We start from the raw sequence: 19,963 nt of genomic DNA, 5'->3' as shown, positions 1-19,963 counted from the left end.
GAAGTGGGTATTGCTGCGAAGCTCTTGACGAGTGGAGTCCTCCGGTACTCTCAGATTTTTTTTGGGGGGTACGGTTTTCGAGAAATCTAGTCCGAAAGTCAAAATAGGCTAAAACTTCCTAGACTAAAATTGGACAAACCACTCGATGAATTTTGATGTTCTTGGTGTCTATGGAAAACTCTCGAGGTGTAGAAGTGTTTTGGGACAAGACCCGGTCCGATTGGTGATCGGATTGGCCGAAATTGGCCCGGGAAGGTGAAATGGCGCGTGCGCGCAGGGGCACTTTTGCGCTACTTTTCCGGCGGCCTAGAAGCCTAGTGGCGGCGGGAGAGGGGCGAGGGTGGTGCGCCAGAGTGTGGGGGAGGGCTGGGTGGCCGTGGGGCGGCAAGGGGAGGAGAGAGGAGAGAGGAGAGAGAAAATGGAGAGGAAAGGAGAGCAGTCGGGACGCGTGGGGGAAGGAGAAGAAGAAAAAAAAGGGTCTACTCCGATTCAACAGGTCCTACCCGGACCGGTTCGATTCGGCAAGTCCGATTTGAGATATAAAAATTTGAATTTTTACTCTGCCCTGTGATAAAAAATGAGGCCCAAAAATTCTGAAAAAATTCTAAAAAACTCAGAAAATTTCGTAGAGTCCAAATATATTTTTAGTTTTACTACGTGATCTTTAAATTAATTTTTAAAAATCATCAAAGTTTTATTTTTTTTAAAAATCATCAAAGTTTTATTTTTTTTAAAAATCGAACTCAATTTCTAAAATCTAAAAAATTTTAAATAATTTTTTTAAATTTAAATAAAATAAAATATTAATATTTATTCATAAAATAATATATTTAAAAATTAGGAGTGTTACACTTATATATAAAGTTTAAATTAAGATATTATTTTATTAATAAAATAAAATTTCAAGAAGTGATTATTTTATATTAAAAATAAAATTAAAAATATTTTAATAATAATTAATGATAAATTAAATAAAAATTAAGTAAAATAATCAATATGTTGACATAATAAAAAAAATGATTTATTTGATTTTTTTTTTTTATCATTCATGTAATATGATTTTTTAATGCTAGTATGTTGTTTTCCTTTCTTTATTATTACTAATACATGTAGTATGAAACCGGTAATAATACAAAGATAAGAAGTCATCGAAAAGATCGCTGGAAAATCAAATGATTGCCTCTGAATTTGTGCAATCTAAAATTATATATATAACAAAAGTATCTCAAAAACAACGGTTCACAAAAACTGTGATTTTCGATTTTTTTTTTCTCTTTTCTTTTATAAGTTTCATTATAGAAATACAAACCACTTATCAACAAATTTAATTTAAGAAATTAAGATATAATAAAATTTAACATTTTATATAAAATTTAAACTCCAAACTATTTATTTTTGAAATTAACACTGTCCATTTTTTTTTATTGTTTACTTTTTCTATAAAATAGCATCCATCCATCCATTAGCTAGTTTGATTTAAAAAATTAAGTGATAATAAACTTTATCATTGATAACTTATATATTGATTTTTTTTATTTTTTTTGAGTAAAAATCACATAAATATTTTATATAGAATTCAAATTCCAAACATTTTAATTTTAAACTCGTCCCTATTTTGTGAATAATACTTCTTCTTATTTTTTTTATTTTTTAAAATTATTTTTTAAATCATATATCCTTTTTACATAATATATTAAAATGAGATTTACATTTAACATTCACAGAAATAATACTCTTTTTTTTTTTTATCTTTTTTAAAATTGTTTTAGATCTTTTACTCCATCTGCATAAGAATACCCGTTCATCCAAGTTTCATTTCCTCTACAAGTTTATATAACTCCACCGCACATACATTTTTTACTTTTTATTTTTAAGAAGTTTTAATTTCAATCTATTTTAATTTTTTAATCATTTAAATATCTTATATGATTATTTTGTTTTTCTTTCATATTTATTTAAATATCTATTTAATTATTATAATTACATTTTTTAATATTGTAATATATAGGGTAACTATCACACGTAATCACTCAATTTTATGAGTTTTTCATAAAAGTCACTAAATTTTATTTTATTTTTATAAAAATCATTAAATTTTAAATTGATTTCATAAAAGTTACCGTAATTAAAAATTAAAAGTTTTCGGGTTAATTTACTGACTTATCAACTATTTTACAAATAAAATTATCTAACTACTGGTTATTGATGGGAAAGAAACGGAAAAAAAAAAAAGCAACGGTTTGACAGCGGGTGTCACCACCCAACCTATGGGCTGGACCGGCACTAAGACTTGGGCTAGCCTAAAACCCCCAAGGCCCATAGTAAGCCTAGCTATTTTTTAACCCAATCCTAAGACCCATAATAAGCTCAATATAAAGAATTCAACCGAATAGAGTCCGGCCATAACATGGACCATTCAACAGAGAGTTTTTGACTCACCCAACCAGTAAACACAATATATATAACAATTTGGGGAGCTCAGTTCACCCTCCACATACTCATAATGTCATTAAATCAAATGGGAGCTCAGCTCTCTCATCCAATCCAATCATACATACATTAAATAGATTTACAGATCCAACATGACATTATAATACAAACCCAAATCAAATAAAATACTTTTAACACATGCAGAGTTCTAGAATTTAGTAAAATTATACAAAACACAACAGACATTACTAAACGACCTGGAAAGGAGAGAGGCAGGTTAGAACTCAATAAAGGACCTCATGTATCTTGGGAAAAAAAAAAGGTGAACATGAGTGAGCGTTCGACTCAGAGTATAAAATACTGATTTTAAGTACAATTTTTATAGCTATCTAAAGCTAATACATCATAAAGAGTGGAATGCAACACCTTCATAGTTTTTATACAAATCACATCGTAAACAACAAAAATGTAATTTGGAGCACTCACATACCCATAAAATATTCAAACAGTACATATATGGGAGCTGATCTCCTATACAACTCTCTTAATCCAATCTCTGCCAACGAGTACATCTCAAGCTGGACTTTCTCTTAATAGACCAAATGCGGAGGCCAACAAGATCATCTAGAGTTGTGCCTACTCGACTTATCCATAAAAGGATCGGGTCCCAGCGAGTCAAGCCCCAACCGCGTCTACCCATCCTCTCCATATCCAATATCACACACCATACGTACGCCAACACACGCACACTGCTCCAAATTACCATAAAACATTATTAATAATATTTCATCAAATAAAGATGCAATATAAAATGTGCCTAGTATTTAATTACATATATATATATATATATATTTATCAGTGATGCATGGGCATACCTGAACACATAATAATATTGAAATTTTAATTAAAATCAATATTTTACTCACAGACGTAAACCAAGGTCAATGTGGTGGCTGGGCGGAGGAGAAAGACTATGCCATCTCACCTAACAATTTTATTACAATTATTTAATATAATTGATTCAATACAAGCTTAAAAAGAACCAAAGACATCCTAAGTCGTACCGAAAATTCGGCAGAGTCTCCCCTATACCTAGGACCTACCCAATTTGCAAAAGGGTTCCAAATACACTTCGATATCCATAAGTCACACAACCACAACTCAATCACATCACATGGCCCCTCCTGGGCCCATCCAAACAGTTAACCACCATAATTTAAAAAATTACCATTTAGTCTCTATAACTAACCCTTTTGCAAAAACTATCCAAATGAGCTCTAAAATTTCTAAAATTTTGTCTCACGATCCTTTGCAATATTATTAAGCTAATGCAAAAAGAATTATAATTTTCTAACCTACCACAAATATTTTATGAAAATTTTATTCTAAACCTAACATTATAAAATTGAAAAAACTCGGAGTTCGGTTGCCTATGCCAATTCTGAAGCTTGGAACGAGTCCGGGGTGTCTGAAAATTGTGGAGTAGGCTATAACTTTGCCCCGGTTCCGAAGTGATTTCGATAGCTTATTTGCTCAGCCCGAAATTATAGATCAGGGCAACGGTCGAATTGCCATAAAATAAAAGTACTTACGCAAAGCCCACAACACTAAGGGTTAGGACTAAAATATTTATATTTACATATAAAATAATTATTTGAAAATTAGGGGTACTATATTCTCCCTCCCTTACAGAAAATTTGTCCTCGAATTTTACACAACACAGAATAAAGAATTACAAGATTACACAGTGGACAAGTATGGGTACTTATTGCACATGTCCTGCTCTGACTCCTAAGTACACTCTTCTCCCGATTGGCTTCGCCACAAAACCTTAACCATAGGGATCTGTTTTGACCATAGCTGCCTTATCTGAAAGTCCACTATGGCTATTTGTTACTCCTCGAAGGTTAGGTTTTCCTTCAACTCCACTGTATCGGGTTGTAACACATGGGAAGGATCAGGTATGTACTTCATAAGCATGAAAATGTGAAACACTGGGTGGACGTGAGAAAGGCTTGGTGGTAATTCTAATTGATCAGCAATTATTCCAACTCTATCAATAACTTCAAAATGTCCTATGTATCTAGGTGGCAGCTTGCCTTCCTTCCCAAACCTCATGACACCTTTCATTGGGAAGACCTTTAGGAATATATAATCACCAACTGCAAAGTCTATATCCTTTCGCCTAGGATCCGCATAGCTCTTTTGCCTGCTGTAGTATCCTAGCTATCATCGTCGTTTCACAGCGAAACTCATACCCCAAACTACTTCTTAATCTTTTCCTGACATCTTCAGTACTCACTATACCTCCACTCTGTTTGACTTAATATCTTATAACTTCCATCAGCTTTGTTGCTTACCTCTCCTTCATTGTGCTCTAACATATCTCTTAGTGACTTCAGTCCCCATACCTCTGTTTTAACAATCTCTGCTTTCTACAGATATGACTTATGTTCCTTATCCTATAGTATCCTATGAGATGCTTTCCTGTAGCACCTATCATAGGTATCTTGTTCGACATCTTTACTTGTCGTATGGCCCCATTGGTCAACACCTATGCATCTTCTCATTCCGATGATACTTCAAATTTCCAATTTACTTGTGTCATTACTAAGGTCCTCAAATCAACCCATGTCTATGTTATGTAACTAGTTATGTAGAGTTCTATCCAAGTATTGAGCATTCATATTCTATATATTAATCGTAGAAAGTGGGTTGAACCTCTTTCGCTAACCTAACAAAAGTCTACGTATTCATTAGCCATCCAGTTAAAACAACTTATCATATCTTAATCCTTTTCTGAAAAGAGAGTTACTTGCCTTCTACTTGAAATTTTACTATCTGACGTGCTTCCGACACATTAGTACTTAAATCGAGGCTCCATTATTCCGTTATCTTACCATTTCACCATAATTTGTTTTAAACATCTCTCAGCGTGTCCCTAGCGTACTTATTCCTTCTTATCCTCACCATTGTAACCAACTCTACTGAGCTTTTCACCTATCCTTTGGATCTTATTCACTTTTTTTTTCCTGTTTCTGCTAGTGTTGATATCTTTCTAACTTATTATACTTATTCTTTAACCTTTGTCCTCTCTCACCCTTATGCCTTTCCTTCAAGGATATCCATCCCAACATCTATTTTGACTTTTTTTTTTTTTATCTCTTAGTCTTATCTTGATTACTAATTCCATTACTTCTGGGATTCTAATCTTACGATTGGCTCCTATCAGCACATCTTTCACATTATGTAACACTTATAATTGACCCTAGAAATTCTTTTTGTGTCTTATTTCCTAACTTAACCATTAGAATATTATCATTCCCTACTACCCTTTGTAGAAAATTGCTCATCATAGTTAGATAAGAGCCCTTGAAACTATAAGTTGCAGCTGAACTAACATGGCTATGGGAAATGTGTGCTAGATTATAATTTCGGTCAAGATACTTCACGTGTTCATTCTCCTTAATACAATCACACATTGCCCACGACTCTCCAGACTTTAACCTTAAAGTTACCCATCTGCAATAATTTCATCCACTAAAACTTATTCACAACTAGCTCTTTCTCTAGCTTATAGTTCAGAAGGGTTGCGAGCCTTGGGGACTAACTCGACTTAATTCCAGTTACTACTTTGATCATCCTTTCATACATAACATCAGGTACACGCTTACCGTCATTTTCTTTTCAAAAAGAATGTGTACAGACTAGTGCCTATTAGGTTCTTAAACACTAGGCCATCACAACATTATTTCCCTTGCTTATGCAGACTTCTAGAGCCAAAGGTATGATCTAAACTTGAAGAGAAGAAAAAATATCCTCCTACTGACATCAACACACCATTAATGTCTCTTAGTCTTCTCCCTGAAATTTCATCATCTCTATATAAGATATCAACTACAGCGATCCTTCTATTGTACCACCGATTTGCCTAATATATCACCTTAAGATTTTCTATCTCCACTTGTACTCCATTTCTACCTTTTTATGCCTACCTTAACTCTTTTGCATCCCTATATTTTACTGTATTCAAGAAGATACCTCTCACTAATAAACTCTTTTAAAATGGATTTCAATCATACTTACTGTCATAACTCTTATCCTTGTACTTCTTAATGACTTGTAATTGTCACTCATACATATCTCTTTCTACTCTATCTCCTTCTGTCATTCTATCACTCATTTTCATTCATGTTTCCTTATAAAGTAACCCTATTGGTCATACTAAAAATGTTTACCTAATCCTTGATCGCAGACCCCATAATTGCTATCTCACCACCTCTACTCAAGTCCTGAGCCTATGTGCCATTTTCCACCATCCTTTTTGTTTGCCATGCCTATTTGAATCATTAAGTTTACTTTTATTTAACTTACTACTTATTAATTTACTCATTTGCCTGATAGGACAGTTCAAGACACCATTACACATCCTATAACTTTTACTTGCTCTGGTTACATTCCTCAACTAACTTTTTTCATCCTGTTAGAAGTCTAAATGGACTTATCCCATTGCTACCTATTCCATCTTGGAAACAGGAATAGACAAAGTTTAATCCATATCCTATAACTCTGAACCCCATGTTTTGGCTCCTGACACTGCCTGAACCATGACCTGCTCTAAGTCCTACACTTTTGGATTCTATATCTTGACAGCTATCCTCACTCATGTACCCTCGTTCTAGGTTTTCTATTATTGTCTTTCAGTTCATCCTATTTACCTTGCTTAGGATGGCACTTTATATACCTTATATCACACTTTGATCTTCCTGACCTTGTCCTATTTTTGGCTATTCGGTTTGCTCTTTAATTCATCTCTTTTATCCTACCCAAAGTAGAACTTAACTATTTTATTTTTTAGTGCTCCTCTATTTCTTGATCTGACTATCATGTTAGGAACTTATATCCCTTCACTGTCTCTATCAAGTTATCAACACCTTGATGTTACTCAAAATTGGTGCTCTAACCACTTTGGCTGATATTTCCACTGTCATTCGAATTTCTCTCCTGTTGTATCTAAAACCAACTATCCAAATTTTCATTTCTATATTTCCTTTTATCTACAGATATTTTATGACTTATTTTTGTTGACTTGCAGTCATTGTCCTTTCCTCTGTTTAACTCTAAACTACCCTCTAATACCTCAAGGAGGGAATCAACAAGATCTTTTTTTTTTCCTTACTACTCCAAAGCTCTGTATCCATCATGATCTGATCTCTTATGATCTTTACAATGAAAATTGTACTCTCCCTAAGGGGATACCTGAGCCACCATTTCCTATCACACTACGATCCATTTTGGACATCATTTCACATATCGTTATATTAGCTATACTCTTTTGTCTCTCCTCAGAAAACATTACCATACTCTACAGTATAACTAACTGCAAGAGAAGTACTACCTCAACCCCATTATCGCAACTATATAAAACTGTCTGCTCTCTTTTTATATTGTCAACCTTCCTAGAATGTCATTTCGCAGACTACGAATATTATTCATAATCTCCAATCTCCTTTAGGAGTAGAGTCGTACTTACGCTCCAATGTCACAAGAAGGAGGTGCTATCTTCAATAAACTTTAGGCAAAAGGTCCATTGCAATGCCAAAACTATCTAAGACTCCATATTAGAGACCAAATGGCCTCACCCTATAGGTGTTACCTTTAATTTATGACAATATTGAAACCTCTGGTCTTATAGCAATTCCTAATGTCACTATAGCTCATGTTAGGGTAACCGAGTCACTGACTCTAGCTACCTTACAACTATGACCTTTTGATATTATAGCTCTAGGGTTTTAAATCCCTAACTAGGATTTCCAAACTCCTTTGCAGTAATAGAGCCCTATTCTAGCATAACTGTACCAAAGCAAATACTGTCTACACCCTTATCATGATGCACCATGGGGAAGCACGTAGCTCTACACAATAATCTCATGTTGGTACTGTAATCTGTAGCTTACAATACAAAAATTAAGAAAATTGCATAGTTACTACTGTACGTCTTAACAAACTAGGTTTTTCAATCTCTTATCTCCCTCAAATCCATTGATCTCGTAAACTTATTTTGACTATGATATCCACTGACAACTGCTAGCAGTGATACCTTTGCCCTCATCTAGGGCAACCGTATTACCATAACTCACCTTTATGTCCTCTTGCCTTGCACTAAATAGACACGCTAATTATCCCTATACTGACAAAAACACAAAACTTCATGGAATACATATACCCATGGTAGACCTCAACACATTTGCTAACTCTAGTTTACATTGCTGTGCACTGTACGAAAAATAAGACACCAATCTGAAGCATTTTTACATTGCTCAAGGAATAACACGGAATCTAGAAACAAAGAATTACAGAAAAAGACGAAACAAAATCCTATACTTTGCATGTGACAACTCTACGTACAAACTTTCCCATGAACCTAAAGCCTAAGCTCTAATACTACATTTGTCACGACCCAACCTATGGGCCAGACCGGCACTAGGACCTAGGCCAGCCTAAAGCCCCCAAGGCCCGTAGTAAGCCTAGCTATTTCTTAACCCAATCCTAAGACCCATAATAAGCTCAATTTTAAGAATTCAACTGGACAGAGTCCGGTCATAATATGGACCATCCAACGATGAGTTTTTTACTCACTCGACCTATAAATATAATATATATAATAATTTGGGGAGCTCAGCTCACCCTCCACATACTCATAATGTTATAAAATCAATGGGAGCTTAGCTCTCTCATCCAATCCAATCATACATGTAGTTAATAGATTTACAGATCCAAAATGGCATTATAATACAGACCCAAATCAAATAAAATACTTTTAACACGTGCAGATTTCTAGAATTTAGTAAAATTGTACAAAATATAACAGACATTACTAAATGACCTGCAAATGAGAAAGGCAGGTTAGAACTCAATAAAAGACCTCCTGTATCCTGGAAAAAAAAAAAGTTAAACAGGAGTGAGCGTTCGACTCAAAGAGTAAAATACCAATTTTAAGTACAATTTTTATAGCTATCTAAAGCTAATGCATCCTAAAGAGTAGAATGCAACACCTTCATAGTTTTCATACAAATCACATCGTAAATAACAAAAAGGTAATTTGGAGTACTCACACACCCATAAAATATTCAAACAGTACATATATGGGAGCTGATCCCCTATACAGCTCTCTTAATCCAACATCTGCTAGCGAGTACATCTCAAGCCGGACTTTCTCTTAATAGACCAAATGCGGAGGCCAACGAGATCATCTAGAGCTGTGCCTACCCCAACTTATCTATAAAAGGATCGGGTCCCAGCGAGTCAAGCCCCAGCCACGTTTACCCATCCTATCCATATCCAATACCACACACCACATGCACACTGCTCCAAATTACAATAAAACAACATTCATAACATTTCATCAAATAAAGATGCAATATAAAATGTGCCTAGTATTTAATTACATATATATATATATATATATATATATATATATATATATATATATATATATATATATATATATATATATATATAAGTGATGCATGGGCATGCCTAAACACATAATAATATTGAAATTATAATTAAAATCAATATTTTACTTACAAACGTAAACTGAGGTCAATGTGATGGCTGGACGGAGGACGAAGGTTGTCCTGGCTCACCTGAAAATTTTATTATAATTATTTAATATAATTGATTCAATACAAGTTTAAAAAGAACCAAAGACACCCTAAGTTGTATCGAAAATCCAGCAGAGTATCCCTTATACCTAGGACCTACTCAACCTGCAAAAGGGTTCAAAATATACTTCTATATCCACAAGTCACATAACCACAACTCAATCATATCACATGGCCCCTCCTGGGCCCATCCAAACAGTCAACAACCACAATTTGAAAAATTACCATTTAGTCCCTATAACTAACCATTTTGTAAAAACTACGCAAATGAGCTCTAAAAATTCTAAAAATTTGCCCCGTTGTCCTTAGCAATATTATTAAGCTAATGCAAAAGGAATTATAATTTTCTAACTACCATGAATATTTTATAAAATTTTATTCTGAACTCAGCATTATAAAATTGAAGAAACTCAGAGTTCGGGTTTATCTATGCCAATTTTGACGCTTGAAACCCATCCGGAGCATCTGAAAATGGTGGAGTAGCCTACAACTTTGACTCGATTCCAAAGTGATTCCGACAGCTTATCTGCTTAGTCCGAAATTATAGATCCGAATGACGGTCGAATTGCTACGAAACGAAAGTACTTACGCAAAGCCCACAACACAAGGGGTTAGACTAAAATATTTATATTTACATATAAAGTAATTATTTGAAAATTAGGGGTACTATAGTGGGGGAGGTAGCAGAATGTGTTTTATTCATAAAATAAAACAATGTAATTTTATTTGTAAAATAATTGAAAAATCAATAAATTAATCTGAAAACCTTTAATTTTCAATCATAGTGATTTTTATGAAATTAAATTGAAATTCAATGATTTCTATGAAAGAAGTTAAAATTTAGTAACTTTTATGAAAACACTTATAAAATTCAGTAACCGCATGTGAAATTTACCAGTAACATATATATATATATATATATAGTTGTTCGTAAGAACAATAATTTTAGAAAAAATTGTGTTGTCTTTTTTATTTTTTTATTATAAAAAAATAAAATTTTATTATTAATTATTATAAAATAAAAAATAAGAGAGAGATTTATAAATCCATACCAATGTGCGAATAAATTTACTTGTAAAATTTAAATTGAAGGTAACATAGGTCTGCACTATTACTAAACTGTCCTCCTCCGTCCTCGATTTACTCACATTGGCAATGGCATGATTGGCTCCTAGTAGGAGTTGATGGTGATGGAGCCCCGCAATGTGTGGAATACTGAAAAATCAATCCAGGAGTGCAAGTAAGTAGGAGATAGTCGATAGATTAATGCAGAAGCTTTAGCAATCCAGCCAGCTGTTGCTGTTGATGTTGAAGTAGTCGGCATAAAGACGACAAGCGGCAAGCTGTTATCACATCGCATTTCGCTCTGACTCGGCCTTTCCTCTGCCCTTTATTTCCCCCTAGTTTCCATTTGCTTATGATTGGGTTTCGTTTTTAATAATTTTACAATTAACATTAATAATATCCGTTTGGTGGACCGCTAAGTTTAATATTCATGTCAATAATAGCATCCAAATACCTTCATTCATATCTCATTAAAGGTAAAATAAGTCCTTCCTACCTCTAAATTTTCACCCATTTTATCTATGAAATACATAATTTTATTTTATTTTATTGAATTATCATTTTTCACATTATTATTTAAACAATTTTTTAATTTTAGAGAGAGAAACTTTTAGGAATGGACATCGATCTCACTGAGATGGATACACCATCAATGAGTCAATGTAGACAGACAAAGTCAAGGTCGTCGAAGGTGGCAAAGGAGCTAAGTAGGTTGGGTTTAGGAGTGGTGATGGTGGGGAGAAAGACGGAGTGAAATGCGAGATTTCAAAAGGTAAAAAATACGGCCCAACAAGTTACTATTGCTTCAAGACGATCACAAAGCCCATACTTTTAGGGTTAAATCATCGTATTTTTTATTAATAATAATATAAAGGGCCGAAGGCCCATTTGTAAAGTATTAAGTCCAGCATAGCAATTTTTTTTTTTAACTATCCAACGTGACAATCTTATAAAATTAAATGAAAATAATATAGCAATCTAATTTATAAGCACTAAAATAAATTTCATTTCCAACTTTTTTATCTTATAAATACAATTTATAAATTCTAAAATATCTTAAATAAATAAATCAATTTAAAATTATAACTTATAAATTCATTTTATACCAATTTATAAATTAAAATTAACACTCTTTAAGTATAAGTAGTTTTCTAGTACTTAAAACCAAATTAAGGAAAAAAACAATAGCATGGATAAGCTATGGGTGAATTACAAAATAGCTCTTAAGATTTGGTACAATTAATTTATCAAACCTATATTTTAAAAGTCAAGCTATATATATATATATATATAATAAATAAAAATTTACATCCCTTTCTTCATATATTTTATTCGAAACGGTTATATGAGAGACGAAACTTTTTATTCTTACAAATTCACAATCCAATGTAAGAACCAACTGTTGTTTTTCTCACCCATTGGATTAAATTCACTCTCTTTGTGAAATCGAGGTATATCTCTTTTTATTTATCGGATGCAAGGATCTCCCCTCCCAATTTTTTCTACAAAGTCACAATCACTATGAAATCGCAATCTCAAAAGGACTAATACTAATTTTAATGTAGAAATCATTTTAATTATATATTTTTTAATTTTAATATATGAAAATTAGACAATATTTTAAATTTTTATTAATTACTCCATATTTTGTTTTTATTATTTTTTATGTATACTAAATTTTTTAACTCTCAAAATTTTATTATGAAAGATTTCATAATAAAAAATATAACAACATAATAAAATACTTATTAAAAATATAAAATAATTTAAATTTGACTAAATTATATAATCATTATCATCATTTTAAAATATAAATTTTTTATATCCTTTTAATATATTAAAAAACATAATATATATAAATATTAACTTTGTTTAGTAATATTAATATTATTCTAAAAAATTATATTAATAATTAAAAAATATAATGTAAAAAGAAAAAAATAAAATAAAATCATATATACGTGCTGTATAAAATTATTGGTATATAAAATAAATATATGTTAATATATTATAACTTTGTAAAATTTTGTCCAATAATTAATATCATATATGGGCTAAAATCAATTCATTTAATGTGGTCCAATATTAATTGACATTTATTTTAATTAATACAAATCCTAATTGTACAAGGATTATTCTAATTAAAGTAAATCATAATTCTAATTATATAAGAATACTTGATAGACGTATCAGATAAAGTCTTGGATATATATATATATATATATATATATATATATATATAGTTGGTCATCTCTCTACTCATAAGGTTACACACATTTTCTTTTATAAAGTTAAAGATATTAGAGTCATATCAAGAAAGTCTTCCATCGCTAAAGTTTTGTGTGTAAATCAATAAGAGTCAAGAGGGAAAAATCAGTTTGTTGAATCAAATGGTCTCTCTCAATTACTGCTATGACTCAATTAAAACTCCGCATCAGGTACACTTTCTAGATTTGTGAGAATTTATTTGTTTAAGATCCATTATTAGGGTGATAGTTGAATCTTATGTTTATTATTCACATTATGTTTATGATTATTATGATCTATAAAGAATTTATTTTACATGTGGTATCAGAGCCCTAGATTTTGAACAATTAAATTTCTCCATCAAATTTATGATGATGAACATAATGTTAAAGTTCTTACTTATTATTAGATATGGGTAGAATTAAAGTGTAGATCGTGAAAGTTTTATGATTAATGTTAATGATTAAAATAATTATAATAATATTATTATTGAAATTTGACCCAATTAAGTTTTGGGCATGAGGATTATTAATACGATGACAAATCGTGTTATAAAGATATTTAAGTTTGAAATCATATTTTCTCAAAAAAAAGAAATTAAAAGAAAAAAAAATATTTCCTACCAAATCTAATTAAGATTTGTAATTAAACCTAATAAATGAACAAATATTAGGTTTATTAAGATACATAATTTATATACATGCCTTATGATATTTGTTTTAATTTGCTAGTCACCAAAGTGGCTAAATTAAAATAAAATAAAAATAATAGTTTGTTAGTCACCAAAGTGGCCGAACTATGAATGATATTTACATGCATATAAAAATAATCAATTATCCATACTAATAGATGACTATGATGAAAAATGAATTAATTGATACCCATTAGTCATCAGAACTTAAGGATTTTACCCAAAGGTAAATCAATTATTCTATGATAGTGAGAATTATGAAGACAATAATATTTTATCAAATATATATTGGATGTCCAAAGACATGTATATTTGATGTAAGTTAATTATTATCCAATCAAATTTAAAGGCATTTAATTTATGATAGTATATTATAGTATCTACCCAAAGGAGAACTATAATATACTCTAATTATTAAAGTTATCTGAATCTGTTTTGAGCATATAAATATAATATTGCAGCTTTTCTCTTCATTCGCAAGCTTAATATGTTATTATTTTAATGGGTTGAACTTCTTCGAATAGTGTGAGCAAGTCAAGTTCCATTTAGGTGTCTTGGTCCTTGACTTCGCATTATTGGAAAGTTAACTCGCTACTATTATGGATACAAGTAGTGAGGAAGAGAAGTTATACCATAAGTAATAGGAATTGGTAAACAAATTGAGTCTTATGTTTTTGCGAATGACTATTGCCAATAACATTAAGATTACAATTTCACAAACTGAAAATGCAAAAGAATACCTTAAACTTATGAAAGATATGTTATATTCTGAAGCTAAATCATTCACTGGTACTCTAATGGCATAACTTATGACCATAAAGTATGATGGATCAAAGAGTATGCAATAGCACATTATTGAAATGAGTGATATTGCAGCAAGGCTAAAGACTTTAAGGATGACGGTTGATGATTCTCTCTTATTGTAGTTCATTATGAATTCATTACCTCTTGAATATGGGCCATTTCAAATTAACTATAATACTATTGAGGATAAGTAGAATAGTAATGAATTGGCTAATAAACTAGTTTAGGAAGAAATAAGGTTGAAAAATCAAGGGGCTCATTCTGTCAATATTATGGGTCAGTAAGCTAATAAGGGACTTAAGTTAAAGTTTACAAGTTTAAAAAGAAAAAGAAAGGATTTTCAAATGTTACATAAGCTAAGGAAAGGAATAAATAGTAGTATGACACTATCAAAAAGATTGCCTGAAAAATAAAGCTTGATTTGAAAAGAAAGGTAATCTTTATGCTTATGTATATTTCAAATCAAACTTATTTGAAGTTCCTAATAATACTTGATGGCTTGATTTTGATGCTACTATTTATGTCTCCAATGTGATGAAAGAATTCCTTATAGTCCAAACCGAAAACCCAACTAAGACTTCCTATTTATGGGGAACCATATGAAGGCTCCAATTGAAGGCATAGAGACTTACCGTTTGGTCTAAGACAATGGCTATCAACTAGACTTATTAAAAGCCTTCTATGTGCTTTCAATTTCTAGGAATGTCAATTTTGTTTCAAAACTTAATGAATTTGGGTTCAATGTTAAGTTTGGGCATGAATGTTTCAGTTTATTTAATAATAATGATAATTCCATTATTGTTTTTGGAATTCTTATAGATGATCTATAAATACTGAAACATGATGATAGTTTTGTAAAATCACTGCTTGTCACTTATAGCAATATTGAAATTAAGTATAGTAGACTGAATTAGAATTTTGTTTTCTTGCGGCATAAGCGTTTGGGTCACATATCCACAAAAAATATTAGAAATATCAATAAAGAATGAGATTCTACCGAGTTTAGATATTATTGATCTTGATATGTGTGGATTGCATTAAGAGAAAGCAAACGAAACACAATAAGAAATAAGCCACAAGAAGCAGTAAACTTTTTAAAATTATACACACTGATATCGGTAGGCTTTTTAATACTTCATCTTTTGGTGGACAAAAGTACTTTATTACCTTTGTTGATGATTTTTCACGTTATGAACATATTTATTTGCTCAATGAAAAATCTCAATCAATAAATGCGCTTGAAGTGTACATAAATGAGGTTGAGAGGCAATTAGATAGAAAAGTGAAAATAGTAAGGTCAGATAGAGGTAGTGAATACAATGGGAAACACACTGAAATGAAATAATGTCATGGTCTATTTGTAAAGTTCTTAGAAAGTTATGGCATATGTGCACAACATACTATGCCAAGTACTCCTTAATAAAATGAGGTGGCAAAAAGGCAAGATCGGACTTTAATGAATATGGTTAGGAGTTTGATGAGTAACTCTTTTTTACCTATATTTTTGATTTTATGAAAGATATATACACTTAAAAACTGCTATATACTTGTTAAATAGGATTCCTAGTAAGGCAGTATCAAAAACACCTTATAAATTATGGACTGAAAGGAAACCTAGTTTAAGGCACCTGCATGTTTGGGGTTGTCGAGCGGAAGTAAGAATTTATAATCCACATGAAAAGAAATTAGTCTCTCAAACGATAAGTGGATACTTTATTGGTTATCCAGAGAAATCTAAAGGATATAAGTTTTATGTTCCAAACCATAGTCCAAGAATTGTGGAAACTGGTAATGCAAGATTCATTGAGAATTGTGAAGTTAGTGGGAGTGTTGAGAGACACGATGTGGATATACAAGAAAATAAAGTTGACTTTAATGTGCCTATTAAAGTTTCAATATTCACTCCTGCTCCACTTATTGTTCCAGCAGTTGTTGAATGACCTAACAATGCTACATAACATAATGATGAAACACATCCTGAATAAGCTAACCCACAAAGAGCTTTTGAAGGTGAACCACAAGAAATGCCATTAAGAAGATCTCAAAGAGAAAGGAGATCGACAATTGCTAATGATTATGTAGTTTACTTGCAAAAGTTAGATTTTGACATAGGAATTAATAAAGATCCAGTTTCCTTTTCACGAGCTATAGAAAGTAATGAGTCTGATAAATGGTTAGATACCATAAAAGATGAGTTAAAATCTATGGAACAAAACAAAGCATTGAATACAGTCGAATTGCCTAAAGGATTTAAATGAGTTGGGTGTAAATGGGTCTTTAAGACCAAGTGCGACTCGAATGGCAAAATCAAACGATATAAAGCAAGACTTGTTGCCAAGGGTTATACTCAGAAGGATGGTGTTGACTATAAATAAATATTTTCACCACTCTCAAAGAAATACTCATTAAGAACTATCATAGCATTGGTGGATAAGAACTATCATAGCATTGGTGGCTCATTATGACTTAGAGTTGCACCAAATAGATGTAAAAACAACCTTTCTAAATGAAGAACTTGAAGAGGAAGTTTATATAGAGCAACCTAAAGGTTTCTTAGTTGAAGGAAAATGCCATGTGTTGTATAAACTTAAGAAATCAATATACATGCTTAAGTAAGCTTCCCACCAGTGGTATATTAAGTTCAATGATACCATAAAGTTTTTTTATTTAAAGAAAAAATCATTAATCGATGTATATATATCTTAAGATTAGTGGGAGTATGTTTATTTTCTTAATTCTGTATGTTAATGATATTTTGTTTGCTACAAATGGTTTTGGCATATTATATGAGACTAAAGATTTTATCTCAATGAATTTTGAAATGAAAGATATGGGAGAGACATCCTTTGTGATTAGAATAGAAATATTCAGTAATAAATCACAAGAACTGTTGGGATTGTCTCAGAAAGCCTATATTGATAGAATTCTAGAGAAATTTAATATACATAAATATTCAGCAGAAATTGTTCTCATACAAAAATGGGACAAATTTAGTCTCAATCAATATCCAAAGAATGATGTGGAACGTAAAGAAATGGAATCAATTCCTTATGCTTCAATTGTGGACAATTTGATGTATACTTAAACCTGTACAATTCTTTATTATGGAATTGATAACTAGAAAGCTGCAAAGAAAGTTTTATAGTACCTGCAATGAACTAAAGATTTCATGCTCACTTACAGGATATTTAATCATTTAGAAGTGATTGGATATTCAGATTCAGATTTAGCTGGATGTGTTGACAATATATATCATTTATGGATGAAAGCAAAATTTATGGCGTATTTTTAAGTTATAATTCATGCATTATGGATGTGAAATTTTATCTCAGGACTTGAGGTAGTCGACACCATTAGCAAGCCGCTGAGAATTCATTCTGATAATTCCGTAATAATATTTTCTCCATAAATGATAAATTAGCCAAAAGTACCAAGCATATGGAATTAAAGTATTTTGTTGTTAAGGAGAAAGTTCAGAAATAAAGAGTGTCTATTGAGCATAATAGTATTGATCTCATGATAGCAGATCCGTTAATTAAGGGTTCGCAACCTAAGACATTTAAAGAATATTTTCTTATAATGGGTCTTGATTGTATTAATGTATAATGTATTGGTTTTGACACTCTAAGCTCATTGATGTGTTTCTGATATATATTGAAGTATTTCTTATTTCTCATAATTGTGTACACATAATATTTTGAGTGAATGATAATAGGAAAAGTCTTTTGAGATATTATTGTGGACCATGATATGATAAACATATATCTATTATGTACCTACTATGGTAAGTTGCTAGTATTGTGGTATATGGAATGAAGTATGTGATTAAATAATGTACAACCGCCATAACCCATACTTAGTAATTTGTTATAGGAAGGTAATTATAAAGTACATTATGGAAATGATTTATTTATTTTATGCGTGCCTAATTTTTATGTTATTAAAGTTTATATTACTTAATTATTGTGCCAAGTGGGAGAATGTAAGATTTTATCCAGTAATTAATATTACATATGGGCCAAAATCAATTCATTTAATGTGACCCAATATTAATTGATATTTATTTTAATTAATACAAATCCTAATTGTATAAGGATTACTCTAATTAAAGTAAATCATAATTCTAATTATATAAGGATACTTGATGGACATATCAGATAAAGTCTTGGATAAATATAAATATATATATATAAGCTGGTCCTCTCTCTACCCATAAAGTTACACATACTCTCTTTCATAAAATAAAAGATATTAGAATCATCTCAAAAAAGTCTTCCATCGCTAAAGTCTTGTGTGTAAATCAAGAAGAGTCAAGAGGAAGAAATCAGTTTGTTGAATCAAATGGTCTCTCTTAATTACTGCTATGACTCAAGTAAAACTTCGCATCAGGTACGCTTTCTAGATCTGTGAGAATTTATTTATTTAAGATCTATTATTAGGTGATAGTTGTATCTTACATTTATGATTCACGTTATGTTTATAATTGTTATGATCTATTAAGATTTATTTTACGATAATAATATTTGGTTAATATTGTAATAATTTGTAACTTAATTATACATACATGATTGAAAAATTAATAATTTAATTATAATTTAAAATAATTAAATAACAAATTAATAAAAAATATTGAAATTTTAATGAAATTAATTAATTATATTTTATAAATTAATTGTCATTTTGAATGCTACGTGGCAAGCTCTTGGAATAGTCCAATAAATTGTCATTTTGAATGTTACATAGTATCTTCTTAGAATATTACATGACAAATTATTAGAAGAATTTGATTTGCAATATATAGATAGATAAATAGACAAATTGATTGATTGACTTATATACTCTCTCGTACTAAATCACAACTCATCATTCGCGCATTGCTACTATTAGGGTTGTACATGAGTCAATTGGATGAGTACACTGTATTTCGTCAAATCAAATAGGTAAATTAATTTTGATAATATTTAAATTGAAATTAATAAATAAAATTATAAAATTATATATATCGTTGAGTTTAATTTTATGATTTTTAATTATTTTAACATCTTTTTAAATTTTTATA

This window comes from Hevea brasiliensis, chromosome 12 (assembly GCF_030052815.1).
Source record: "Hevea brasiliensis isolate MT/VB/25A 57/8 chromosome 12, ASM3005281v1, whole genome shotgun sequence".
Classification (NCBI taxonomy): Eukaryota; Viridiplantae; Streptophyta; class Magnoliopsida; order Malpighiales; family Euphorbiaceae; genus Hevea; species Hevea brasiliensis.
The sequence above is the reverse complement of the archived record's forward strand: the minus strand, read 5'-3'. Positions refer to the sequence as shown.